Source organism: Heterodontus francisci, chromosome 23 (assembly GCF_036365525.1).
Source record: "Heterodontus francisci isolate sHetFra1 chromosome 23, sHetFra1.hap1, whole genome shotgun sequence".
Lineage (NCBI taxonomy): Eukaryota > Metazoa > Chordata > Chondrichthyes > Heterodontiformes > Heterodontidae > Heterodontus > Heterodontus francisci.
This window is the reverse complement of record NC_090393.1, coordinates 61,529,315-61,556,624: the sequence shown is the minus strand read 5'-3', so window position 1 is coordinate 61,556,624 and position 27,310 is coordinate 61,529,315. Positions and strand designations below refer to the sequence as shown.

At 43.6% G+C, this 27,310-nt stretch overlaps 1 protein-coding gene across 5 annotated transcripts in view; it reads right to left on the bottom strand.

Annotated features, from left to right (window-relative positions):
• LOC137382868 (protein PML-like) overlaps positions 1 to 27,310 on the bottom strand; it is a 100,031-nt gene that overhangs the window by 60,268 nt on the left and 12,453 nt on the right. Inside the window, exons 1-2 of one of the 5 annotated variants that reach the window (XM_068055409.1) lie at positions 7,316 to 7,393; positions 5,581 to 5,778 (exon numbers count right to left, since the gene is read on the bottom strand). The exons of 2 other annotated variants lie outside the window; for them this stretch is intronic. The gene's annotated coding sequence lies outside the window, so the exon portion shown is untranslated. Of the gene's footprint in view, positions 1 to 5,565; positions 5,779 to 7,315; positions 7,394 to 27,310 lie in introns of those variants that run through there. 2 more of the 5 variants (XM_068055408.1, XM_068055406.1) reach the window with 2 other exon arrangements.

Genomic DNA, 27,310 nt, shown 5'->3' with positions numbered 1-27,310 from the left:
GTGGCCACCGCTCTCAGTAGCGCTGCTGGGACTAAGAGCTGCCGGTGCGCTAATTGGTCGTCAGCTCTATTAGGCAGGATATCCTACCTCAAGTGGCTGGACGTCACGCCTCACACCAATTGAAGCCCGGGGACTCACAAAATATGGGTCGGATCCCCAGGCGAGGTGGAAGTGGGTTCACCACCTACATTTCGGTCGGTGGCTGGCTCGTCCGCCTACCGTAAAATTCCAGCCACTATGACTGTGAACACCCCTCAAAAGGTGAGGTGAGAGTGACTGCCCTTGACATCAAGGCAGCATTTGACCGAGTATGGCATCAAGGAGCTCTAGCAAAACTGAAGTCAATGGGAATCAGGGGGAAAACTCTCCGCTGGTTGGAATCATATCTAGCGCAAAGGAAGATGGTTGTGGTTGTTGGAGGTCAATCATCTCAGCTCCAGGACATCACTGCAGGAGTTCCTCAGGGTAGTGTCCTAGGCCCAACCATCTTCAGCTGCTTCATCAATGACCTTCCTTCAATCATAAGGTCAGAAGTGGGGATGTTCGCAGATGATTGCACAATGTTCAGCACCATTCGTGACTCCTCAGATACTGAAGCAGTCCTTGTAGAAATGCAGCAAGACCTGGACAATATCCAGGCTTGGGCTGATAAGTGGCAAGTAACAGTTGCGTCACACAAGTGCCAGGCAGTGACCATCTCCAACAAGAGAGAATCTAACCATCTCCCCTTGACATTCAATGGCATTCCGATTGCTGAATCCCCCACTATCAACATCCTGGAAGTTACCATTGACCAGAAACTGAACTGGAGTAGCCATATAAATACCGTGGCTACAAGAGCAGGTCAGAGGCTAGAAATCCTGCGGTGAGCAACTCACCTCCTGACTCCCCAAAGCCTGTCCACCATCTACAAGGCACAAGTCAGGAATATGATGGAATATTCTCCACTTGCCTGGATGGGTGCAGCTCCAACAACACTCAAGAAGCTCGACATCCAGGACAAAGCAGCCCGCTTGATTGGCACCCCATCCACAAACATTCACTCCCTCCACCACCGACACACAGTGGCAGCAGTGTGTACCATCTACAAGATGCACTGCAGGAATGCACCAAGGCTCCTTAGACAGCACCTTCCAAACCCGCGAGCTCTATCAACTAGATGGACAAGGACAGCAAATGTATGGGAACATCACCACCTGCAAGTTCCCCTCCAAGTCACACACCATCCTGACTTGGAACTGTATTGCCATTCCTTCACTGTCGCTGGGTCAAAATCCTGGAACTCCCTTCCTAACAGCACTGTGGGTGTACCTACCTCCCATGGACAGCAGCGGTTCAAGAAGGCAGCTCACCACCCCCTCCTCAAGGACAATTAGGGATGGGAAATAAATGCTGGCCTAGCCAGCGATGCCCACATCCCATGAATGAATAAAAGTGAACCGTGTCAGCCAGTAATTATATGCCAAATAATAGGACACGAGGATAAAGAAAGTGTTACTTTTAACGAGCTGGATGAAGAGACAGAGACCAAGAACTCTCAAATTGAAACCCTGTGGTGAAACTGGCAAACACAGAAGTGTTAGAAAGTTTAGGTACAGTGCCACACTACCTTTCTGAACAAATTCAAAAAGACATAGCTGAACTGTTAAGAGTTTAAAGCAGTATGTGCAAATAAGCCAGGGCGAACTCCTTTGGCTATTCATGGGGTTGGTGTAGGGACAACTACACCCATTAAACAGAATCCTTATTGACTCAATCCTGATAAATTGGCTCAGCTCAGAGAAGAGGTTCAATAAATGCTAAAAAATGTATCATTGAACCCAGTTAATATAGCTGGCATTTCCCAGTTGTGCTGCTACCAAAGCCGGACAGAAAAGATTCTGTATTAATTTTCAGACAGTCAATGCAGTAACCAAAGCAGACTCTGCCAATGCAATCCTCAAGTCGTGAGATTGGATAAGTGGAGAATTCACCCTTTATTTGCAAGATTGATTTGCTGGAAGGATATTGGCAAGTACCCTTAACCAACCAAGCTAAAGAAATTTCTGCCTTTGTCACCCCAGATGGCCCATTTCTGTGTAACATTATGCTGTTTGGTATGAAAAATACACCGGCCACATTTCAAAGATTGACTAACTGGGTGACTGCTGGACTGAGCAATTGTGTTGTGCACATTGACGATCTATTAGTATACAGTGTCACTTGGGAAAAGCACGTTGAACACTTAAAGGCTCTGTTCAACAAGTTAAAGAAAGCCAATTTGGTAATAAACTTAGCAAAGAGTGAGTTTGCCGAGGCTAAGGTCACCTGTTTGATGCACATCATGGGTCAAGGTCAAGTGTTGTCTAGTGAAGCTAAGGTTCAAACGATGAGACTTTCCAGTCCCCAAGACAAAAAAGGAGATACTACGATTCCTCGGGACGTGTGGGTTTTACCAAAAATTTGATCCTAATTTCAGTACAGTGGTTACCCCACTGACAAATTTGTTAATGAGAAACGTGAGGGTCAAGTGGACAGAATCATGTCAAATGGCATTTGACAAATTAAAGGCCATTTTAATAAATGAACCCATCCTAGCAGCACCAAATTTTAGCAAGCCTTATAAAGTAACTATTGAAGCCAGTGATGTGGGATGGGAGCAGTGTTAATCCAAGATGATGATGCTGGCATCGAACGACTGGTCAGTTACTTCTCAGAAAAACTAAATAAGTACCAAAAAAAGTACTCCGTTATTGAAAAAGAGGCTTTAGGACTTACATTGGCTTTTCATTTTGAAGTATACGTCAATAATGGTCAAGGGAAAATAGACATCTATATCAACCATAACCTCTTAAGGTTTTTGGAGAACTTCAAAACCACATTATTCTGGTGGAGTTTAATGTTGCAACCACTTACCCTAAAAATTGTACATGTTACAGGAAAGAGCAATGTAATTGCCGATGCTCTGTCCAGAATTTAAAGGAACAGTACAACAGAGGAAAACAACTCGGAGATATGAAAATACTGCTGTTACCTGTTAGTATAAGATGTTAGTGATGTTTACAATGTTTTATGTTGATAATGTTGTATTTATGGGGGGCAGGTGTTATGAACGCCACTGTTACGACCAGGTGAGAAAGGGGTCTAGGGTTACCTCTCAGCCTTCACCGGTCTTACCGTAACAGGGCTTTATTTTTAAACACACTGTGATTTTAGCTCCCCCTTGGTGAATCCTTGTTCACCGTTTTCCAATTATAAGGCAAAGAAACCAGCACAAACAGGTTTTCTTAGGTTTAAAGAAGAAATTTATTAAACTTAAACTCTAATTCGGTTAACACCTACAGAAACAAGACATGCCCATGCTAGCATGCATACATGATACACACATGCTGATAGAGACAGAAAACAGCAGAAGAAAAATGAAGTGGAAAGGTTTGAGGCAATATTAGAATTAGAATTAGAACATTACAGCGCAGTACAGGCCCTTCGGCCCTCGATGTTGCGCTGACCTGTGAAACCATCTGACCTACACTATTCCATTTTCATCCATATGTCTATCCAATGACCACTTAAATGCCATTAAAGTTGGCGAGTCTACTACTGCTGCAGGCAGGGCGTTCCACGCCCCTACTACTCTCTGAGTAAAGAAACTACCTCTGACATCTGTCCTATATCTATCACCCCTCAACTTAAAGCTATGTCCCCTCGTGTTTGCCATCACCATCTGAGGAAAAAGACTCTCACTATCCACCCTATCTAACCCTCTGATTATCTTATATGTCTCTATTAAGTCACCTCTCCTCCTCCTTCTCTCCAACGAAAACAACCTCAAGTCCTAAATATCTGAAGAGAGTTATTGTTATGGTTCTTCACGCTCACTGTAGAGTCCTTGATTGCAGGTAGATCTTGCCTTTTGTTGGGGCCCAGTATTCTTCTTAAACCTTGTTCGCTGTAGGAGGCTTTTCTCTCTTGGTGTTCATGTGTCTTCAGTGCATTTGGAGTTCCGTGAGAAAGAGAGGGGGAGCCAGAAAGGAGAGGTTATGGCAAGCCAGCCAGGAGAGATATTTTTCAGTCCAGGAGCCTACTGCAGTCTCTGAGTTCAAACTGTTTGTGCAATTCAAAAAGAACCAGGTTGCCAAGCAGGTTAATCATGTGACCAGCTGGTCAGACCACGTCTGTTTCTGGATTTGGTCATCCCAGCAATCATCCTGAAATATGAGCTCCCTCACCTTCAATGTATGGTGATCAAAGTCCATTGTGGGTTAAATTGGATAAGGGAAGTAACCCCTTTGTCTCCCCAAGCACTGTCTGTTAATATGCAAATGTCTTTCCAGCCAAGGGCCTGGTGATTTCTTTCAGTCCTTTCTTCCCTTCAGCAACAGTTTTCAAATCAATGTTCATATGACAAAATTAATATGCCTCATTCTTGGCAGGTGGTGGGGTTGGGGCAGGGGGGAGGGGGTCTGCATGACAGCCGGACTTGGTAGTATTTGTTTTTATAATAATACGTTTTTTAAAAAATATGATCTTTTATACAGTGTAAATTCTACCTAGAGACAAGCCAGTGTTCTTGGTTACCATGAGAACTATGAACACAGAGCACCTGAAGGACAATGGGTTTCACTCTCCCAGACTCTTAGATTGTAAACAGGGAGCCAGGGCTTGAAAAAGCAAATTCGAGTTGCAATTGCTAACACCTGGAAACAAAGGAAGGCCCAGGTGGTTTTTCTGTGGTCAGACTTATGGACTCTGAATATTGTAAGAGGCAAAGGACTATTGACTTTTGTTCTGGATAAATTCAATAGGCTTTCCTAGGTCTGGCAGGCTGTAAGGAAGAAAGGGAGTTGTGCAGCCTGCAGAGAGAGAGCAAGAGCGAGAGCGAGAGAGAGAAAAACAGCTGCTCTCAAAGCTCCAATACAGTAAAAGGCTGCTACGCCTTGAACCTGATTCGAAAGTTGAGATTTGCGAAAGAGAAAAGACCAATGTGGTCACCAGAGATTGCATTATTAATGGGCTCCGGAGAATTGAGTTAAGAAGACATTGGTTTTGAGAAGGACTGAGAAAGAGATACAACCCGGTGTAACTGGGAGGAGTTTGGGACTTTTAATCAAAGATACCTTTTTTTGCTGAGAACACTGCGTAACGTATAAACGTGGTATGGGGTTTTCAAGTGTATTAATAAGTTAATGGAAAATACCATGCTGTGTAATTTTAGTGTATGAGCTATCTACTAAATACTGTTCAGTTAATGTTGATTTTTAGTTTAGTTGTTATAGTGAAAGTTTTGAAATGAGAAATCTTGTCGTGTGATCCTTTAATTGGTTTGAGGAGTTCATATCTCTTGTTTTAAAGTTAATGTCCTGAACCGAGGTTGTAGCACCATGTATAAACTATTAATGCCTCTGGACCTGCTCTATGCTAATACTCTTATTACCAATTCCCTTACTGATATATTTACCCCGATTGAAATTTTATTCATTATTTTAACTAGCTAAACTGTAAATTTAATACAGTACTTTATAGTTTCCCGGTCCTAGTGTAAACCACTGCCCTAGTTTAGGGAGAAAAGAAGATCTTAAAACTCACCAACGAATCACCTACCTCCTGACCTCTGATGTAACTCCTTGCTTTTCTTAAGTAAACACCGTGGAAGGTCCGCTCTTTCCCCCGCTCTGATTTATCAGCTGTCACTGTCACCGTCTCCAATCAGGCTCACTCTGATTTATCAGCTGTCACTGTTACCGTCTCCAGTCAGACTTGCTCTGATTTATCAGCTGCCATTGCTGCTGCCTCTATGATCTGGAATTGAAAGCTAGTCTCAGTAATGGTGCCATGAAACTGATCATCGATTGTCGTAAAAACCCATCTGGTTCACTAATATACTCTAGAGAAGGGAATCTGCCTACTTCAGCTGGTCTGGCCTACATGTGACTCCAGACCCACAGCAATGTGTTTGACTCTTAACTGCCCTGTCAAGGGCAATTAGGGATGGGCAACAAATGCTGGCCTTGCCAGCGATGCCCACATCCCATGACAGAATTTTTTAAAAAAGGAAAGACAGGATAATACCACTGGTAACAAGAGGGAGATGGCAGAAATATTAAATAATTATCTTGCTTTCCTATTTACCAGGGAGCTGGAACAAGTTGACAAGACATTGAATGATGAGATGAGTAACATGATAGGTGCATTTAAAACAAAAATAGGGAATGTATTGAATAAACTAATCAAACTCAAACAGGCTAAAAGCCTCTGGTCTGGATGGATTGCATCCACGCATTTTTAAATAATCCAGTGAAGAGATAGCAGGGCGGCACAGTGGCACAGTGGTTAGCACTGCAGCCTCACAGCTCCAGCGACCCGGGTTCAATTCTGGGTACTGCCTGTGTGGAGTTTGCAAGTTCTCCCTGTGTCTGCGTGGGTTTTCTCCGGGTGCTCCGGTTTCCTCCCACAAGCCAAAAGACTTGCAGGTTGGTAGGTAAATTGGCCATTATAAATTGCCCCTAGTATAGGTAGGTGGTAGGGAAATATAGGGTAGGGAAAAATTAGTGTAGGATTAGTATAAATGGGTGGTTGTTGGTCGGCACAGACTCGGTGGGCCGAAGGGCCTGTTTCAGTGCTGTATCTCTAAACATAATCTAAACTAAACATAAACATACTTAATAATTCATTCGAAAAAGGTGTGGTGCCAGAGGACCGGCAGATAGCTAACATAAAACCATATTTAAGACAGGGGACAGAACATGTCCAGGGAATTATAGACCAGTCAGCTTAACATCGGTGGTAGGAAAAATAACGGAATCCCTATGAAAGGAGAGAACAGAAAACATCTAGAAATGAAATATATAATAATGAATAATCAGCATGGATTTCAAAAGGGAAAATCTTGCTTGACCAACCTTGTTGAATTTTTTGAGGAAGTAACAGAGAGAATAAACAATGACAATGAAGTAGCTGCAATTTATCTGGATTTTCATAAGGTCTTTAATAAGGTGCACCATAATAGACTAATGAATAAGGTCAGAGAATGCGGAGTCAGGGGACAAGTGGCAAAATGGATTGCAAGCTGGATTCAAGAAAGAAAGCAGAGAGTGGGAGTAAAGGGGAATTATTCAGAGCAGCAGAAGATGGAAAGTAGAGGCCTGCTACCCGACCCAAACCCGACGGGACCCGTCGACATGTGTCGGGTTCGGATCAGGTCGGGCCCATCTTCCAGGGCTGGCTTTCAGGCTCGGGTCGGGTAGGGCCGGGCCGAGTCCAGGTCGAGTCGGGTCAGGTCGGGCCGGATACACACGGTAAGTGCTCTGCTGGTAAATATTGAAATTAAAAAACTTACCCAAGCTGGACAAAACTGAGTCTGCGTAGTGAGCAAGTGACGTCAGCAAGGGCGGCACAGTGGCGCAGTGGTTAGCACCGTAGCCTCACAGCTCCAGCGACCCGGGTTCAATTCTGGGTATTGCCTGTGTGGAGTTTGCAAGTTCTCCCTGTGTCTGTGTGGGTTTCCTCCGGGTGCTCCGGTTTCCTCCCACATACCAAAAGACTTGCCGGTTGATAGGTAAATTGGCCATTAGCAATTGCCCCTAGTATAGGTAGATGGTAGGGAAATATCAGGACAGGTGGGGATGTGGTAGGAATATGGAATTAGTGTAGGATTAGTATAAATGGGTGGTTGATGGTCGGCACAGACTCGGTGGGCTGAAGGGCCTGTTTCAGTGCTGTATCTCTAAACTATGACGTCATCATGCATGCGCTGCAGCTTACTGGAGCTTCCGAGTCCGAGGGTAAGTAAAGGGATGGTCAGGTCAGGTCGAGTAGTGACGGGTTCGGGTCGGGTTGGGCTTGGGGCAAAATCGGAGGGACTCGGGCTGGGTCGGGCTCGGATCTGCTGTGTTGCGGTCGGGTTCTTTTTCCTGCCCTAAAGCAGGCCTCTAATGGAAAGTGGTATTCCATAAGGATCAATGCTGGGACCACTGCTGTCCACAACTTACATTAACGATTTAGACTTTGGAATCAAAAACACAATTTCTAATTGGATGACACCAAATTGGGGAGGTGCGGGGTGATGTGGGGGTGTAGTCAATACTAAGGAGGAATACAACAGATTACAGGAGGACATTATCGAACCTGCAGAATGGGTAAATAATTGGCAAATGAAATTCAATGTGAATAAATCTGAGGTAGTACATTTTGGTAGGAAGAATTGGGAGGTCATTTATTACTTGGAAGATGCATGTTTAGATGAGGGAGAGGAACAAAGGGATCTTGGAGTTCAAATACACCAATCACTAAAAGTTGCACCACAGGTTAGCAAGGCCATAAAATAAAAGCAAGCCAAGCACTAGGTTTTATTTCTAGAGGGATAGAATTGAAAAGTAGGGAAGTTATGCTAAAACTGTATCGAAACTTGGTTAGACAACACTTAAGAGTACTGCGTGCAGTTCTGGTTGCCTTATTATAAAAAGGATGTAGAGACCCTGGAGAGGATGCAGAGAAGATTTACAAGGATGATACCGGAATTGTGTGAGTATACATATCAGGAAAGGATGAACAGGATGGGTGTCTTTTCTCTTGAAAAAGGAAGGCTGAAGGGTGACTTAATGGAGGTCTTTAAAATTATGAAAGGTTTTGATGGAGTTCATACAGAGAGAATATTTCCACTTGCGTGGAAGAGCATAACAGAGGCCATCAATGTAAGACAGTCACCAAGAAATCCAATAGGGAATTCAGAAGACACTTCTGTACCCAAAGAATGGTAAGAATGTGGAACTTGCAACCACAGGGAATGATTGAAGCGAATAGCATAGATGCATTTTAAGGGAAAGCTAAACAAGCATATGAGGGAGAAGGGAATAAAGGATTATGATGTTAGATTTAGATGAGTAAAGATGGAAGGAGGCACAAATGTAGCATAAAGGCCAGCATGGACTGGTTGGGCCTGTTTCTGTGCCATATATCCTACGTAATCTGATGTAATAAAAGATGAGATTCATACAGTACTGAGAAATGACATTGTCTTGGAAGATCAAGATGTAAAATCAGTTTGGATGAAGATAAGAAATAGCAAGGGAAAGAAGCCACTGGTGGCAGTAGTCTATAGGCTTCCTAACAGCAGCTACACTGTCGGACAGAGTATAAGTCAAGAAAAAATGGGGGCTTGTAAGAAAGGTACTTCAATAATAGTGAGCGACTTCAGTCTTCGTATGGATTGGACAAATCAAATTTGCAACGGTAGCCTTGAGGGTAAGTTCGTACATGAGTTTGGGACAGTTTCTTAGAACAATATGTTGTGGGATCAACCAGGGAACTATTTTAGACCGGGTAATGTGTAATGAAACAGCACTAATTAAAGACCTGTTGAGAAAGGATCCTCGAGGTAAGAGTGATCATAACATGATAGAATTTCACATTCAGTTTGAGGGTGAGAAAGTTGGGTTTAAAACCAGTGTCTTAAACAAAGGCAATTATAAAAGTACGAAGGCATAGTTGGCTAAAATGGACTGGGGAAATAGATTAAAAGATAAGATGGTAGATAAGCACTGGAAGACAAATAAGGAGATATTTCATAATTCTCAACAAATATATAATCCATTGAGAAAGAAAGAGTCTACGAGAAGGATGAACCATCCATGGCTAACTAAGGAAGATAAGAACTGTATCAAATTGAAAGAAAAGGCATACAATGTTGTGAAGATTAATGGTAGGCCAGAAGATTGGGAATATTTTAGAAACCAGCAAAGGATGACTTTAAAAAAAGGGAGTAAAATAGATTGAGAGTAAACTAGCAAGAAATATAAAAAGGACAGAAAGAGCTTCTCCAAGTATATAAAAAAGGAAGAGAGAACCTAAAGTAAGTGTTAGTCCCTTAGAGAATGAGACAGGGGAATTAATAATGGGAAACAAAGAAATGGCAAAGACTCTGAAATATTTTGTATCTGTCTTCAGATACTAAAAGCATCCCAAAAATAGTAGAAAATCAGAGGGCAAAAGGGAGGGTGGAACCTGAAACAATCACCGAGAGAACTGCATACAGTTTTGGTCTCCTTATTTAAGGATGAATAAACTTGTATTGGAGGCAATTCAGAGAAGGCAACACTGGGTTGATTCCTGGCATGAAGAGGTTGTCTTATGGGGAAAGATTGAGCAGCTTATAAAAGTTTATACAAGGTATTAACTAGATTCTAAAAGTAGGAATAGAGATCTTTTTCTTTGATCATGGATGGGGCAGCTGGGACCTGTTGCTTGCAATTTCTGCGCCATGTGGGTACCTCAGGACACATCATGTGTCTTGGGGGACCATGTGTGTAAGAAGTGTCTCCATCTGCTTGAGCTCGAGCTCAGGATTTCTGAGTGTGAGGAGCAGCTGGAGTCAATGCAGAGCATCAGGGAGGATGAGAGTATCCTGGATCGTACATTCCAGGAGGTGATCCTCCCACAGATAGTAAGAGTTCAGGATAGTAGATGGGTGGCCATCAAGAAGAGTAGGAAGAGGCAGGAAATACTCAAACCTATACTCAGCTTTGGAGACTGCTGGGAGTGACGACCTTGAAGAAGTGCAGTCCAGACCATGGCACTAATGGGCATGGGACTATACAGGAGGGAACAGCAAAGGGTAGAAATGCAGCCATTATAGGAGATTCCATAGTTAGGGAGACTGACAGGTATTTCTGTAACTGTCATAGTGAGTCCCGCATGACGTGTTGCCTCCCTAGACATCACAGAGAGGGTGCAGGATATTTTGCAGGAGGGAGCAAGCCTGAAGTTGTGATACATGTCGATAACAACGACCCAAAGAAAGCAGGTATTGAGGTTCCACAATCAGATTTTCAGGAGCTAGGGAGGAAGTTAAAAAGTAGGACCTTGAAGGTTGTAAACTCTGGATTACTCCCAGTGTCACGCACTAGCGCGACTAGAAATAGGAAGATAGGGAGGATCAATGCGTGGTTTGAGGCATGGTGCAAGAGGGAGGGCTTCAGATTCTTGAGGCATTGGGACCAGTTCTGAAGCAGGAGGCACCTATTCAAAAGAGACAAGTTGCACCTCAATAGGACTGGGACCAATGTCCTTGCCAGGAGGTTCACCAGCATGGTTTAAACTAAATTGGCAGGGTGATGGACCCCAACATATAGAAGTAGAAAAGATGAATAAGGTGTACAAAGGAGTGAGAGTGTTGGATAGCACTAGAGAAGCAAGTAGTACCATAATAGATAGGAGCAGACTAAGAAGAACTATGAGGTAGAAAGGTAGATTTATAATGTATAGATGTAAACGCACAAAGTGTGGTGAATAAGGATGGTGAGCTCCAAGCACAAATAGTAGTATGGTATTATAATGTAGTGGCAATAATGAAAATGTGGCTTAAAATGGTGAGGACAGGGCGCTTAATATTCAAGGATACAAAGTGTTCAGAAAAGATAGGGAAGGAGAAAAGGGAGGTGGGGTGGCAGTACAGATTAGGGAAGACATTGTAGTGTTGGAAAGTGGGGATGTCCTTGAGGAGACAAAGATATGCTACTGGGGGTATTCTATACAACTCCAAATAGCGGGGAAGAAATGGAGTAAATCTGCAGGGAAATCACAGAGATGTGCAAAAATTATAGAGTGGTGATATTGGGGGACTTTAATCACCCAAATATCGATTGGGATAATGTTAGAGTAAAGGGAAAGGAGAGGAAGGAATTTCTGAACTGTGCTCAGGAGGAGACAAAGGGTGGTAGAGGTTTGGAACTCTCTCCCACAAACAGCAGTTGAAGCTAGAACAGTTGTTAATTTTAAATCTGAAATAGATAGATTTTTGTTAAGGGATATGGGCCAAAGGCAGGTATATGGAGTTAGGCCGCGGATCAGCCATGATCTCATTGAATGGCGGGACAGGCTCGAGGGGCTGAATGGCCTACTCCTGTTCCTATCTTCCTATGTTCCTATAAGACCAAGGAACAATCTGAAGTAGAACTTCTAAATTGGAAGTGGGCTAACTTCAATGGGATACGAGGGGATCTAGCATAAAATGGAACCAAAGTTTGACAGGAAAAACTATAACAGAACAATGGTTGATCTTTAAGGAGGAGATGTTTCAGGTTCAGGCTAGATACATTCCAACAAGGGTGAAAGGTAAGGGAACCAAAGCCAGGGCTCTTTGGGTGACAAGGGAGATACTGAATATGATGAAACAAAAAAAAGGTGCATGTTGCATGTCAGGTGAATACTTTAGGCGACAACCCAGCCAAACTCAACAAGTTGAGAGGGGAAGTAAAGAGGAAAATAAAACTGGCAAAGAAAGAATATGAGAATAGAATGGCAGTTAATGTAAAAGGAAGCCCAAAAACCTTCTGGTGGCAAGTTAATAGTAAGAGGTGGGTAGGGCCTATTAGGGACAAACAGGGTGCTATATGCTTAGAGGTGCAGGGCATGGCTAGAATACTTACTGAGTACTTTATATAGTATTTACTAAGGAAGAAAATGCTGACAAAATATTGGTAGAAGCAGAGATGGTAGAGGTAATGGAGGGGGTGAAAGTTGATTAAAAGGATGTACTGGAAAGGCTGGCTCTGCTTAGAGTGGATAAGTCGCCTGATCCGGATGGTTTGCATCCCAGGTTGCTAACGGGAGTGGGGGTGAAGATAGGGAAAGGGCTTACCATAATCTTCCAATCTTCCTGAGATACAGTGGAAGGTGCCAGAGGATTGAAAATGGCAAATCTGACACCCTTATTCAAGAAAGGGTGTAAGGACATTCCTAGTAACTACAGGTTGGTCAGTTTAAAATCAGCAGTGGGGAAGGTTTTAGAAACAATAATCAGGGGGAAAAAATCGACAGACACTTGGAGAGTTAATTAAGGAGAGCCAGTTCAGATTTGTAAAAGAGCTTGTGTTTGACTAACCTAATTGAATTTTTTGATGAAATAACAGAGAAAGTTGATGAAGGGAATGCAATGCATGTCGATCTGGATTTTAAGAAATTATTTGATAAAGTACCACATAAAAGGTTGGTTAACAAAATTGAGGCTCATGGAATAGGAGGGCCAGTGTCAGATTGGATAAAAATTGACTTAAGGACAGAGTGAATTGTGGTAAATGGCTGCTTTGTAGACTGGAGGATGGCAGACAGTCAAAACAAGTGGCAAATAGAATTTAATACAGAGAAGTATGAGATGAAGAATTTTGGCAGAAGGGATAGGGAAAAGCAATATAGACGAAATGGCACAGTTCTAAAGAGTGTGCAGGGACAGAGAGACCTCGGGGTTCATGTGAGAAATCTTTGAAGGTGGGAGGACATACTGAGAGAGTAGTTAATAATGCATATAGGATTTTGGGCTTCATAAATAGAGGTATTGAGTACAAAAGCAGTGAGATTGTGCTGAACATTTATAAAGCTCTGGATAAGCCACATCTGGAGTATTACTTCCAGTTCTGGTCACCACACTTTAGGAAGAATGTGAAGGTCCTTGAGAGGGTGCAGAGGAGATTTACTAGTATGGTTCCAGGGATGAGGTTTTAGCTACAAAGTTAGATTAGAGAAGCCAGGGCTGTTCAGGCAAGAGATGCAGGGGGAATGTGAGGAAGAGCTTTTTTATACAGTGAGTGGTAATGACCTGGAACCCGGTGCCTACGAGGGTGGTAGAAACAAAGACAAGGATGATTGCAGAAGAAAATTGGATGAGTACTTGAGGGAAATAAACTTGCAAGGTATAGGGAAAGAGCAGGGGAATAGGACTGATTGGATTGCTCCACAGAGAGCTGGCAGAGACTCAATGGTTTGAATGGCCTCCTTCTATGACGTAATGACTCCAAGATGGGCCTATACCCATTGCGGTTTAGAAGAATGAAAGGTGATCTTATTTTAACATACAAGATTCTGATGGGGCTTGACAGGGTAGATGATGAGAGAATGTTTCCCTTTGTGAGGGATTCTAGAACTAGGGGGCATAGTTTCAGAATAAGATGTCATCCATTTAAGACTTAGATGAGGAGGAATCTCTTCTCTGAGGGTCATGAATCTTTGGAATTCTCGACCCGAGAGAGCTGTGAAGGCAGAGTCATTGAATATGTTCAAGGCTGAGTTACAGATTCTTAAACTATTGGGGTGTCAAAGGTTTTGGAGGAGCAGGCAAGAAACTGAAGTTGAGGCCAAGATCAGATCAGTCTTGATCTTATTGAATGGTGGAGCAGGCTCGAAGGGCCGTATGGCCTACTGATCCTACTTCTAACATTCTTATGACCTTCTAAATGCAGTGGCCTGTGTCGCCAAAAGGTTTCAACACTGCACCTGTGGGATGATTGGGAAATGCAGCATTTACAACAAAGTGGTGACTTCAATTGTCTGAACAATATAAATGATTTACAGTGATGCCAGCTCTTTGATCATTGCCTGTTCACTATAGGCCCCTCTATTCTTAGCTATTCCACCGAGTCACTGACAAGTGAAATTCAATAGGCATCATCAACGTGCACCATGGTCAGTCAATTTAAGTTTACAGGTGATGACTGAATTCTAGAATTTCGAATAAACTGCTGAACTCAGAAGACTCCCAGTTTATAACCTGCTGCTTCCTTTGACGTCAGGCTTTCAGATAACTCACTTTAATGGATTAACATAATAGGTTGATTTTGCACGTTTGTAGAGGGGTTCTGGGCAAAGAGACAATGGTGTAGGTTCCGCTATGGAAGCAATCAGAAAATTCCATTCAAAATGTGTTTGAAATTTCATTGATTAGGTTAGGCTTTAAGTTCCTTCTAAAAGTCATTTGCATAATCACAAATGTAAAATCTTCCATGAGCCAGCCCAATTGAGCAGCATAATAGAATGTGAAATAAAAAGACTTGCATTTATATAGCATTTATTCACAACATCAGAATTTTTAAAAATTCATTCATGGGATGTGGGCATCGCTGGCTAGGCCAGCATTTATTGCCCATCCCTAATTGCCCTTGAGAAGGGGGTGGTGAGCTGCCTTCTTGAACTGCTGCAGTTCATGTGAGGTAGGTACACCCACAGTGCTGTTAGGAAGGGAGTTCCAGGATTTTGACCCAGCGACAGTAAAGGAACGGGGATATAGTTCCAAGTCAGGATGGTGTGTGACTTGGAGGGTAACTTGCAGGTGGTGGTGTTCCCATACATTTGCTGCCCTTGTCCTTCGAGGTGGTAGAGTTTGCGGGTTTGGAAGGTGCTGTCTAAGGAGCCTTGGTGCATTCCTGCAGTGCATCTTGTAGATGGAACACACTGCTGCCACTGTGCGTCAGTGGTGGAAGGAGTGAATGTTTGTAGATGGGGTGCCAATCAAGCGGGCTGCTTTGTCCTGGATGGTGTTGAGCTTCATGAGTGTTGTTGGAGCTGCACCCATCCAGGCAAGTGGAGAGTATTCCATCACACTCCTGACTTGTGCCTTGTAGATGGTGATCAGGCTTTGGGAAGTCAGGAGGTGAGTTACTCGCCACAGGATTCCTAGTCTCTGACCTGCTCTTGTAGCCACGGTATTTATATGGCTACTCCAGCTAAGTTTCTGGTCAATGGTAGCCCCTAGGATGTTGAATGTGGGGGATTCAGCGATGGTAAAGCCATTGAATGTCAAGGGGAGATGGTTAGATTCTCTCTTGTTGGAGATGGTCATTGCCTGGCACTGTGTGGCGTGAATGTTACTTGCCACTCAGCAGCCCAAGCCTGGATATTGTCCAGGCCTTGCTGCATTTCTACAAGGACTGCTTCAGTATCTGAGGAGTCGCGAATGGTGCTGAACATTGTGCAATCAACAGTGAACATCCCCACTTCTGACGTTATGATTGAAGGAAGGTCATTGATGAAGCAGCTGAAGATGGTTGAACCGAGGACACTACCCTGAGGAATTCCTGCAGTGATGTCCTGGAGCTCAGATGATTGACCTCCAACAATTACAATAATCTTTCTTTGCACTAGGGATGACTCCAACCAGCGGAGAGTTTTCCCCCTGATTCCCAATAACCCCAGTTTTCCTAGGGCTCCTTGATGCCATACTCGGTCAAATGCTGCCTAGATGTCAAGGGCAGTCATTCTCACCTCACCTCTGGAGTTCAGCTCTTTTGTCCATGTTTGAATCAAGGCTGTAATAAGGTCAGGAGCTAAGTGGCCCTGGCAGAACCCAAACAGCGTCACTGAGCAGGTTATTGCTTAGCAAGTGCCGCTTGATGGCACTGTCGACGACACCTTCCATCGCTTTACTGATGATTGAGAGTAGGCTGATGGGGCGGTAATTGGCCGGGTTAGACCTGTCCTGCCTTTTGTGCACAGGACATAACTGGGCAATTTTCCACATTGCAGGGTAGATGCCACTGTTGTAGCTGTACTGGAACAGCTTGGCTAGGGGCACAGCAAGTTCTGGAGCACTGGTCTTCAGTACTATTGCCGGAATTTTGTCACAGTCCATAGCCTTTGCAGTATCCAGTGCCTTCAGTCGTTTCTTGATATCATGTGGAGTGAATCGAATTGACTGAAGTCTGGCATCTGTGATGCTGGGGACTTCAGGAGGGGGCCGAGATGGATCATCAACTCGGCACCTCTGGCTGAAGATTGTTGCAAATGCTGCAGCCTTATCTTTTGCACTGATGTGCTGGGCTCCCCCATCATTGAGGATGGGGATATTTGTGGAGCCACCTCCTCCAGTTAGGATGTCCCAAAGCACTTTACAGCTAATGAAGTACTTCTTGAAGCGTAGTTACTATTGTTATGTAGGAAACGCGGCAGCCAATTTATGCACAGCATGATCCCACAAACAGCACTGTGATAATCTGTTTTAATGATGTTGATTGAGGGATACATATTGATAGGGAGAACTTGCCTGTTCTTTGAAATTTTGCCATGGGATATTTTTTGTCCACCTGAGTGAGCAGACAAAGCCACGGTTTAACATTCCATCCAAAAGACAGCACCTGACAGAGCAGTATTCCCTCATTATTGCACTGAAATGGTTAACCTAGATTATGGACTCAAACCTTTGGAATGGGACTTGAACCCACAACCACTTGACTCAGAGGTGAGAATGTTATCACTGAACCATGGCTGACAAGTAATTGCTCTCTTTTCTCTTTCCATCAAAAAGTATTTCTTTGATGTATTTAAGAGTGGTAACCTGATGTTATATTATTACAGCTAAAAATGGGTTTATCACCAAAACTAAGCAATTTAAATAAGCATTCAGTTCTCCACCTGTAAGTAACATGATTTAAAATCACTGTAAATGACTTTAAAAAGATTCTGAACCACTTAATAGTTTCATTAGTGTACAGTAGTTTGTTTTTTTAATAGATTTAATAACTGTTGATATGAAAACGTTTTTAATACATGCCTCTCAGCTCCTGTGTGCTAAAGAAAATGAGCGCAGTTTGAAGCGCCTTCCCAAACCAGTGCAATCGGCATAAATTTGTAATGCCAACACTGGGAGTGGAGCCTGGTTCAAGTGAACTGAATCTCAAACCAGCATAAAAGATTACAGAACACACAAACATAAATGGTCTTGGGCGTAACACACTTACATTTTAAGTCCCTTGATCTTTCACACTGGTTCAGGTAATTCCACCCAGATTGCACTAACATAACAGAAACAAGCAAAACCTTCTGCCCAATTTCCTAATAGGGTTCAACTAAAGAGAATGGACAGATTACACATATAAATGTCAATACAGTTCTGTCTGATAATATTACAATATACTTGTGATTTTAAAAACTGATTTGTTAGCTAGACATCAAGAATTGCCCAATAGAAAAACAACTATGACAGATCCATAAGCTCCTGCACTTTACATCAAAGCAACCAACTATACCTATACTCGGTGTGTGACAGGAAGGGACAGAGGGTACAAACATAAAAGTGGAACAGCAAATAAGGCCGGAGTATGCAAAAATGGTAGAAGACAGAATTAAAGGCTCTTTATCTGAATACTTGTAGCATTCGAAACAAGATTGATAGTACAAATAGAAATAAATGAGTATGATATCATAGCCATTACAGAGACATGGTTGCAAGGTGATTAAGGCTGGGACATGAATATTCAAGGTATTTGATATTTTGGAAGGATAGGAGGAAAGAAAAAGGTGGGGTAGCTCTGAAAAGGATGAGATCAGTACAATAGTGAGAAATGATCTTGGTTCAGAAGATCAAGATGTAGAATCAGTTTGGGTGGAGATAAGAAAAAGCAAAGCAAAGAAGTCACTGACGGGAGTAGTTTACAGGCTCCCTAACAGTAGCTACAAAGTAGGATAGAGTATACATCAAGAAATATTGGGGACTTGCAAGAAAGATACAGCAATAATCATGAGTAATTTTAATCTTCACATCGATTGGACAAATCAAATTCGCAAAGGTAGCCTGGAAGATGAGTTCATAGAATGTATTCGAGGCAGTTTCATCGAACAATACATTCTAGAACCGACCAGGGATGAAGCTATTTTGGACCTAGTAATGTGTAATGAGACAGGATTAGTTAAGGACCTCATAGTAAAGGATCATCTAGGCAAGAGTGATCACAACATGATGAATTACATATTCAGTTTGAGGGTGAGAAATGTGGGTCCATAACTAGTGGCTTAAACTTAAATAAAGGCAATTACAAGTGTATGAAGACAGAATTGGCTGAAGTGGACTGGGAAAATAGGTTAAAAGGTATGACAGTACAGAAGCAGTGGCAGACTTTTAAGGAGATATTTCATAACTCTCAACAAAGATATATTACATTGAAGAAGAAGAAAAACTCTACCTGAAGGATGTAACATCCTTGACTAACTAAGGAAGTTAAGGGTGGTATCAAATTGAAAGAAAAGGCGTACAATGATGCAAGGATTAATGGTGGGCCAGAAAGTGGAAAATTTTAGAAACCAGCAAAGGATGACTAAGAAAATAATAAAGAGGGAGAAATTAGAGTATGAGAGAAAACTGGAAAGAAATATAAAAAGACATTAAAAGTTTCTAAAAATATATAAAAAAGAATAGATAAAGTGAGCATTGGTTCCTTAGAGGGTGAGACTGGGGAATTAATAATGGGAAATGAGGAAATGGCAGAGGCTTTGAACAAGTATCCATCTTCACAGAAAACGACAGAAAAGCATCCCTAGAATAGTAGAAAATCAGGAGGCAAAAGGAATGGAGAAACTTAAAACAATCACTATCATGAGAGAAAAAGTGATGGGAATGCTAATGGGACGAAGGGTTGACAAGTCCCTGAACCTGATGGCCTGCATCCAAGGATCTTAAAGGAAGTAGCTGCAGAGATAGTGGATGCATTGGTTGTATTCTTCCAAAATCTCCTGGATTCTGGAAAGGTCAAAGCAGATTGGAAAACTGCAAACATAACACCTCTGTTCAAGAAAGGAGGGAGACAGAAAGCAGGAAGCTATAGGCCAGTTAGACTAACGTTTGTTGTTGGGAAAATGCTAGAATCCATTGTTAAAGAGGTAGTACCAGGACATCTAGAAAATTATATTACAATGAGACAGAGTCAACATGGGTTTGTGAAAGGGAAATCGTGTTTGACGGATTTATTGGAGTTCTTTAAGGATGTAACAAACAGGGTGGATAAAGAAAGGAAACAGTAGATGTAGTGTATTTGGATTTCCAAAAGGCATTTGATACCACATAAAAGGTTACCACACAAGATAAGAGCTCAAGGTGTTGGGAGTGATATATTAGCATGGATAGAGGATTCACTAACAGGAAACAAAGAGTCAGGATAAACAAGTCATTTTCAGGATGGCAATGTTTAACTAGCAGAGTGCCACAGGAATCAGTGCTGGGGCCTCAACTATTTACGATCTATCTTAATTACTTGGATGAAGGGACCGACTGTACCGCAGCCAAATTTGCTGACGATATGAAGGTAGGAAGGAAAGCAAGTTGTGAGGTGGATACAAAGAGTCTGCAAAGAGATATAGATAGGTTAAGTGAGTGGGAAAACATTTAGCTGATGGAGTATAATGTGGGGAAATGTGAGGTTGTTCACTTTGGCAGGAAGAATAGAAAAGCAGAATACTATTGAAATGGAGAGAGACTGCAGAATGCTGCAGTACAGAGCGCAATGGGTGGCCTCGTACATGAGTCACAAAAAATCAGCATGCAGATACAGCAAGTAATTAGGAAGGTAAATGGAATGTTGGCCTTTATTGCAAGGGGGACGGAGGATAAAAGTAGGGAAGTCTTGCAACAACAGAGCATTAGTGAGACCTAGAGTACTGCATACATTTTTGTCACCTTACTTAAGAAGGAATATACTTGCATTGGAAGCAGTTCAGAGAAAGTTCACGAGGCTGATTCCTGGGATGAGGGGTTTGTCTTATGAGGAAAGGTTGACCAGGTTTGGCCTATACTCATTGGAGTTTAGAAGATTGAAATGTATAGGATTCTGAGGGGGCCTGACAGGGTAGATGCTAGGAGGATGTTTCCCCTCGTGTGGGAATCTAGAACTAGGGTGCACAGTATTAAATTAAGGGGTCTCCCATTTAAGACGGAGATCAGAAGGAATTTCTTCTCTCAGAGGGTCGTTAGTGCTTGGAATTCTCTTGCCCAGTGAGCAGTGGAGGCCGAATCATTGAATATATTCAAGGCTGAGTTAGATTTTTGATTGACAAGGGAGTCAAGGGTTACGGGGGGGGGGGGCAGGCAGGAAAGTAGAGTTAAGGCCACAATCAGATCAGTCATGATCTTATTGAATGTCGGAGCAGGTTTGAGGGGCCAAATGACCTACTCCTGCTCCTATTTCTTAAGTCCAAAGTGCACCTTATTTTTAAACTTTTGATCAGAGAGTACATGAGAAAAGATTAGCAAGTAACAGTAAAGGAAAGACAAAAGTCTATTATAAGTATATAAAGTGTAAAATGTAGGAAATGAGGATTCCATCATTTTATTGGCTTAATATCCTTTTGCATTATGAATTTCATGTGCGTTTTAAAAAGTTATGCACAAACTTTTGGCAAATGAAGAGTTAACTTTAGATATAGTAAGCTGGGAGAATACTGCTTGTGTAGCTCAAATTAGTCAAAACCACATTGTTAGGCCGACTGATAACATGAATAGATAAGGGAGAAGAGAAAGAGCATGTGTTGAAACTATGCAGCAGGAGATAGACAGAATGTAACAAAAGAATGAACTATGCTTGGTAGGAGAGGCATTGCACTGTTGAACTACAAGAAAGCCCCCAGCGAGTAAACATCCGTAGTACTTAAAGTAGCCAGAAGCGCTACACAAATAACAGCCAGGCGCTGTGCAAATGATCACTGGCAACACCTATGAGGTTGTATTCAGCTGGACTCCGACACCGGAAACATCAGTGGAATGTATGATGGCATTAAGAGAGCTTTTGGGCCAACCATCAAGAAGATCGCCCCTCACTCAAGTCTAAATCAGGGGACACGATCACCGTCCAACGCAAGAAAATGGGGGGAGCACTACCTAGAACTGTACTCCAGGGAAAATGTTGTCACTGAGACCTCGATGCAGCCCAGTCTCTGCCAGTCATGGACGAGCTGGACGAACAGCCATCAAAATTGGAACTCAGTGATGCTACTGATTCTCTAGCCAGTGGAAAAGCCCCTGGGAAGGACAGCATTACCCCTGAAATAATCAAGAGTGCCAAGCCTGCTATACTCTCAGCACTCCATGAACTGCTTTGCCTGTGCTGGGATGAGGGAGCAGTACCACAGGACATGTGCGATGCCAATATCATCACCCTCTATAAGAACAAGGGTGACCACGGTGACTGCAACAACTACCGTGTAATCTTCCTGCTCAGCATAGTGGGGAAAGTCTTCGCTCGAGTTGTTTTAAACAGGCTCCAGAAGCTGGCTGAGCGTGTCTATCCTGAGGCACAGTGTGGCTTTCAAGCAGAGAGATCCACCATTGGCATGCTGTTCTCCCTTCGCCAGCTACAGGAGAAATGCCGCGAACAACAAATGCTCCACTACATTGCTTTCATTGATCTCACCAAAGCCTTTGACCTCGTCAGCAGACATGGTCTCGGAAGACTACTAGCAAAGATCGGATGTCCACCAAAGCTACTAAGTATCACCACCACATTCCATGACAACATGAAAGGCACAATTCAGCATAGCGGTGCCTCATCAGACCCTTTTCTTATCCTGAGTGGCGTGAAACAGGGCTGTGTTCTCGCACCTACACTGTTTGGGATCTTCTCCCTGCTGCTCTCACATGCGTTCAAGTCCTCAGAAGAAGGAATTTTCCTCCACACAAAATCAGGTGGCAGGTTGTACAACCTTGCCCGTCTAAGAGCGAAGACCAAAGTACGGAAAGTCCTCATCAGGGAACTCCTCTTTGCTGACGATGCTGCATTAACATCACACACAGAAGAGTGTCTGCAGAGACTCATCGACAGGTTTGCGGCTGCCTGCAATGATTTTGGCCTAACCATCAGCCTCAAGAAAACAAACATCATGGGACAGGATGTCAGAAATGCTCCATCCATCAATATCGGCGACCACGCTCTGGAAGTGGTTCAAGAGTTACATGGTCCATCTCTGACACTTCCCTTCCCTTCCTCGACTTCTCTGTCTCCATCTCTGGGGATAGGTTGTCTACCAATATCCATTATAAGCCCACTGACTCCCACAGCTACCTCGACTACACTTCTTCACACCCTACCTCCTGTAAGGACTCCATTCCATTCTCCCAGTTTCTCCGTCTCCGACGCATCTGCTCTGATGATGCTACCTTCCATGACGGTGCTTCTGATATGACCTCCTTTTTCCTCAACCGAGGATTTCCCCCCACTGTGGTTGACAGGGCCCTCAACCGTGTCCGACCCATTCCCCGCACCTCTACCCTCACCCCTTCCCCTCCCTCCCAGAACCGTGACAGGGTTCCCCTTGTCCTCACTTTTCATCCCACCAGCCTCCATATCCAAAGGATCATCCTCCGCCATTTTCGCCACCTCCAGCGTGATGCCACTACCAGTCGCATCTTCCCCTCCCTTCCCCTGTCAGCATTCCGAAGGGATCGTTCCCTCCGCGACACCCTGGTCCACTCCTCCATTACCCCCACCACCTCGTCCCCGTCCCAGGGCACCTTCCCTTGCAATCGCAGGAGGTGTAATACCTGCCCATTTACCTCCTCTCTCCTCACTATCCCAGGCCCCAAACACTCCTTTCAGGTGAAGCAGCGATTTACTTGTACTTCTTTCAATGTAGTGTACTGTATTCGCTGCTCACAGTGTGGTCTCCTCTACATTGGGGAGACCAAGCGCAGACTGGGTGACCGCTTTGCGGAACATCTCCGCTCAGTCCGCAAGCAGGACCCTGAGCTTCCGGTTGCTTGCCATTTCAACACTCCCCCCTGCTCTCATGCTCACATCTCTGTCCTGGGATTGCTGCAGTGTTCCAGTGAACATCAACACAAGCTCGAGGAACAGCATCTCATCTACCGATTAGGCACACTACAGCCTGCCGGACTGAACATTGAGTTCAATAATTTCAGAGCATGACAGCCCCCCACTTTACTTTCATTTTTAGTCATTTTTAGTTATTTTTTCTTCCTTTTTTTTGCATTCCTTTTTACATTTTTTGCATTTATTTCATTTCATCTTAGTTTGTTCAGTTTGCTTACCCACTGTTTTTTTCAGGTTGTTTTTCTTCAGGTTTGCACTTGCTGATGTTCTATATTCAGTATATTCACACCTAATCTGTACTAATGCTTTGTCTTTCAAAACACCATTAACATATTGTTTGCCTTTGCTCTGTGACCTTTTGGTCAGCTATGTGGCCTGGTCCAATCTGCACCTTCTCCTTTGTTATCTCTTGCCCAACCCCCACCTCACTTGTTTATAATCTGTGACTTTTCTAATATTTGTCAGTTCCGAAGAAGGGTCACTGACCCGAAACGTTAACTCTGCTTCTCTTTCCACAGATGCTGCCAGACCTGCTGAGTGAATCCAGCATTTCTTGTTTTTGTTCAAGAGTTCACCTACCTAGGCTCAACTATCACCAGTAACCTGTCTCTCAATGCAGAAATCAACAAGCGTGTGGGAAAGGCTTCCACTGCTATGTCCAGACTGGCCAAGAGAGTGTGGGAAAATGGCGCACTGACACAGCTTCTTGAGGCTGATGGTTAGGCCAAAATCATTGCAGGCAGCCGCAAACCTGTCAATGAGACTCTGCAGACACTCTTCAGTGTGAAACAAAAACAAGAAATGCTGGATTCACTCAGCAGGTCTGGCAGCATCTGTGGAAAGAGAAGCAGAGTTAACGTTTCGGGTCAGTGACCCTTCTTCGGAACTTTTTACTCTTCAGTGTGAGATGTTAATGCAGCATCGTCAGCAAAGAGGAGTTCCCTGATGAGGGCTTTCCGTACTTTGGTCTTCACTCTTAGACTGACACGGAACACAAAAGTCCGAGTGTATCAAGCCTGCGTCCTCAGTACCTTGCTCTACGGCAGTGAGGCCTGGACAACGTATGTCAGCCAAGAGTGACGTCTCAATTCATTCCATCTTTGCTGCCTCCGGAGAATCCTTGGCATCAGGTGGCAGGACCGTATCTCCAACACAGAAGTCCTCGAGGCTGCCAACATCCCCACAATATACACACTACTGAGCCAGCGGTGCTTGAGATGGCTTGGCCATGTGAGCCGCATGGAAGATGGCAGGATCCCCAAGGACACATTGTACAGCGAGCTCGTCACTGGTATCTGACCCACCAGCCGTCCATGTCTCCGCTTTAAAGACGTCTGCAAATGCGACATTAACTCCTGTGACATTGACCACAAGTCGTGGGAGTCAGTTGCCAGTGATCACCAGAGCTGGCGGGCAGCCACAAAGGCAGGGGTAAAGAGTGGCGAGTCGAAGAGACTTAGCTGTTGGCAGGAAAAAAGACAGAAGCGCAAGGAGAGAGCCAACTGCGTAACAGCCCGGTCAACCAATTTTATCAACAGCACCTGTGGAAGAGTCTGTCACTCCAGAATTGGCCTTTATAGCCACTCCAGGCGCTGCTGCACAAACCACTGACCACCTCCAGGCACTTACCCATTGTCTCTTGAGACAAGGAGGCCAAAGAAGAAGAAGATAAAAACAAGAAATGCTGGATTCACTCAGCAGGTCTGGCAGCATCTGTGGAAAGAGAAGCAGAGTTAACTCTGCTTCTCTTTCCACAGATGCTGCCAGACCTGCTGAGTGAATCCAGCATTTCTTGTTTTTGTTTCAGATTTCCAGCATCCGCAGTATTTTGCTTTTATTATAAGAAGAAGAAGATGATGCTTGGTAGGAGAGGTACAAATTAAGGGACTTGAAGTGATAATTCATGGATGCAGAAGCCAGCAAGTCTGCAAATGTTTGTCTTAAAAGAGGCCAACAATGGGCTGCTTGTATACCAAGGACACCTTGTTTTGCACAATCATGTACTCATGTGACAATGTTAAATGTATTAATGAAAGGACCGGTAGACAAATGGCAGAATCAGTCAAAATTACGAAATGAAGAATTAATTGCTCAGAGCATGACAGGTACATCAGAGCACAGAAAGAGCCACTGGCTAGGAAGGATAAAGGTACCAACCTGGAGAGTTTCAGCACACAGATTCACAGAAGACAAAGGGAGAGACAAGAGAAGAGGAGTCAAGAGTCGTCTGTGCGATTAGAGCCGGTGGAGAGTAAAGGCCACCTGGATTAGAATATCAACTGCCTCAGATTTGTTCAGTACTGTTTCTTGCCTTAATAAATCATCCCGATGTCACCAAATCGAGTGTTTCCTTGTCACAATTCTTATTGTCTGGTCCAAGAACAAATTATTAGTAAGGTTTTAAATCTTACAAAAAGGATAGTCAAAGTAAGAGGCTAATTAGAGGAGATCTTCTTGTGGAGGCAGAGGTATGTTTGAGGTATGAAATGAGTACTTTGTATCGGGCTTCACTGGAGAATAGGATGCTGCTAATGCCACAGTAAAAGAGGCCGTAGCGATATCTGATAGGATAAAAAAAAGAGGTACTTAAAAGGTTGGCCATGCTCTAAGTCACAGTCATAGAGTTATACAGCACAGAAACAGGCCCTTCGGCCCATCATGTATGTGCTGGCCATACAGCAACCAACTATTCTAATTCCATATGCCTGCACTTGGCCCGTAGCCCTGTATGCTATGGCATTTCAAGTGCTCATCTAAATACATCTTAAATGTTGTGAGGGTTCCTGCCTCCACCACCTCTTCAGGCAGTGCGTTCCAGATTACAACCACCCTCTGGGTGAAAAAATGTTCCCTCAAATCTCCTCTAAACCTCCTGCCCCTTACCTTAAATCTATGCCCCCTGGTTCTTGACCCCTCCGCTAAGGGAAAAAGTTTCCTCCTATCTAACCTATCAATGCCCCTCATAATCTTGTACACCTCAATCATGTCCCCCCTCAGCCTTCTCTGCTCCAAGGAAAACAACCCTAGCCTTTTCAGTCTCTCTTCACAGCTGAAATGCTCCAGCCCAGGCAACATCCTGGTGAATCTCCTCTGCACCTTCACCAATGCAATCACATCCTTCCTATAGTGTGGTGACCAGAACTGTACACAGTACTCCAGCTGTGGCACTAACTAGCGTTTTACATAACTCCATCATAATCTCCCTGCTCAAATATTCTATGCCTCGGCTAATAAAGGCAAGTATCCCATATGCCTTCCTAAACACCTTATCTACCAGTTCTGCCGCCTTCAGTGATCTATGGACAAGTACACAAAGGTCCCTCTGACTTTCTGTACTTCCTAGGGTCCGACCATCCATTGTGTATTCCCTTGCCTTGTTAGTCCTCCCAAAATGCATCTCCTCACACTTCTCAGGATTAAATTCTATTGCCACAGATCCGCCCATCTTACCAGCCCATCTATATCGTCCTGTAATCTAAGGGTTTCCTAGTCATGACACCACCAATTTTCGTGTCATCTCCGAACTTTCTGATCATACCTCCTATATTCACATATAAATCATTAATGTACACTACAAACAGCAAGGGCCCCAGCACCGATCCCTGTGGTACACCGCTGGTCACAGGCTTCCAATCGCAAAAACAGCCCTCGACCATTACGCTCTGCCTCCTGCCACTAAGTCAATTTTGGATCCAATTTGCCAAATTTCCCTGGATCCCACGGGCTCTTACCTTCTTAACCAATCTCCCATGCGGGACCTTATCAAAAGCATTACTGAAGTCCATGTAGACTACATCAACTGCTTTACCCTCATCCACACATCTTACCTCCTCAAAAAATTCAATCAAGTTAGTTAGACATGATCTCCCCCTGACAAAGCCATGCTGACTATCCCTGATTAATCCCTGCCTCTCCAAGTGGAATTAATCCTGTCCCTCAGAATTTTTTCCAATATTTTCCCAACCACTGATGTTAGACTC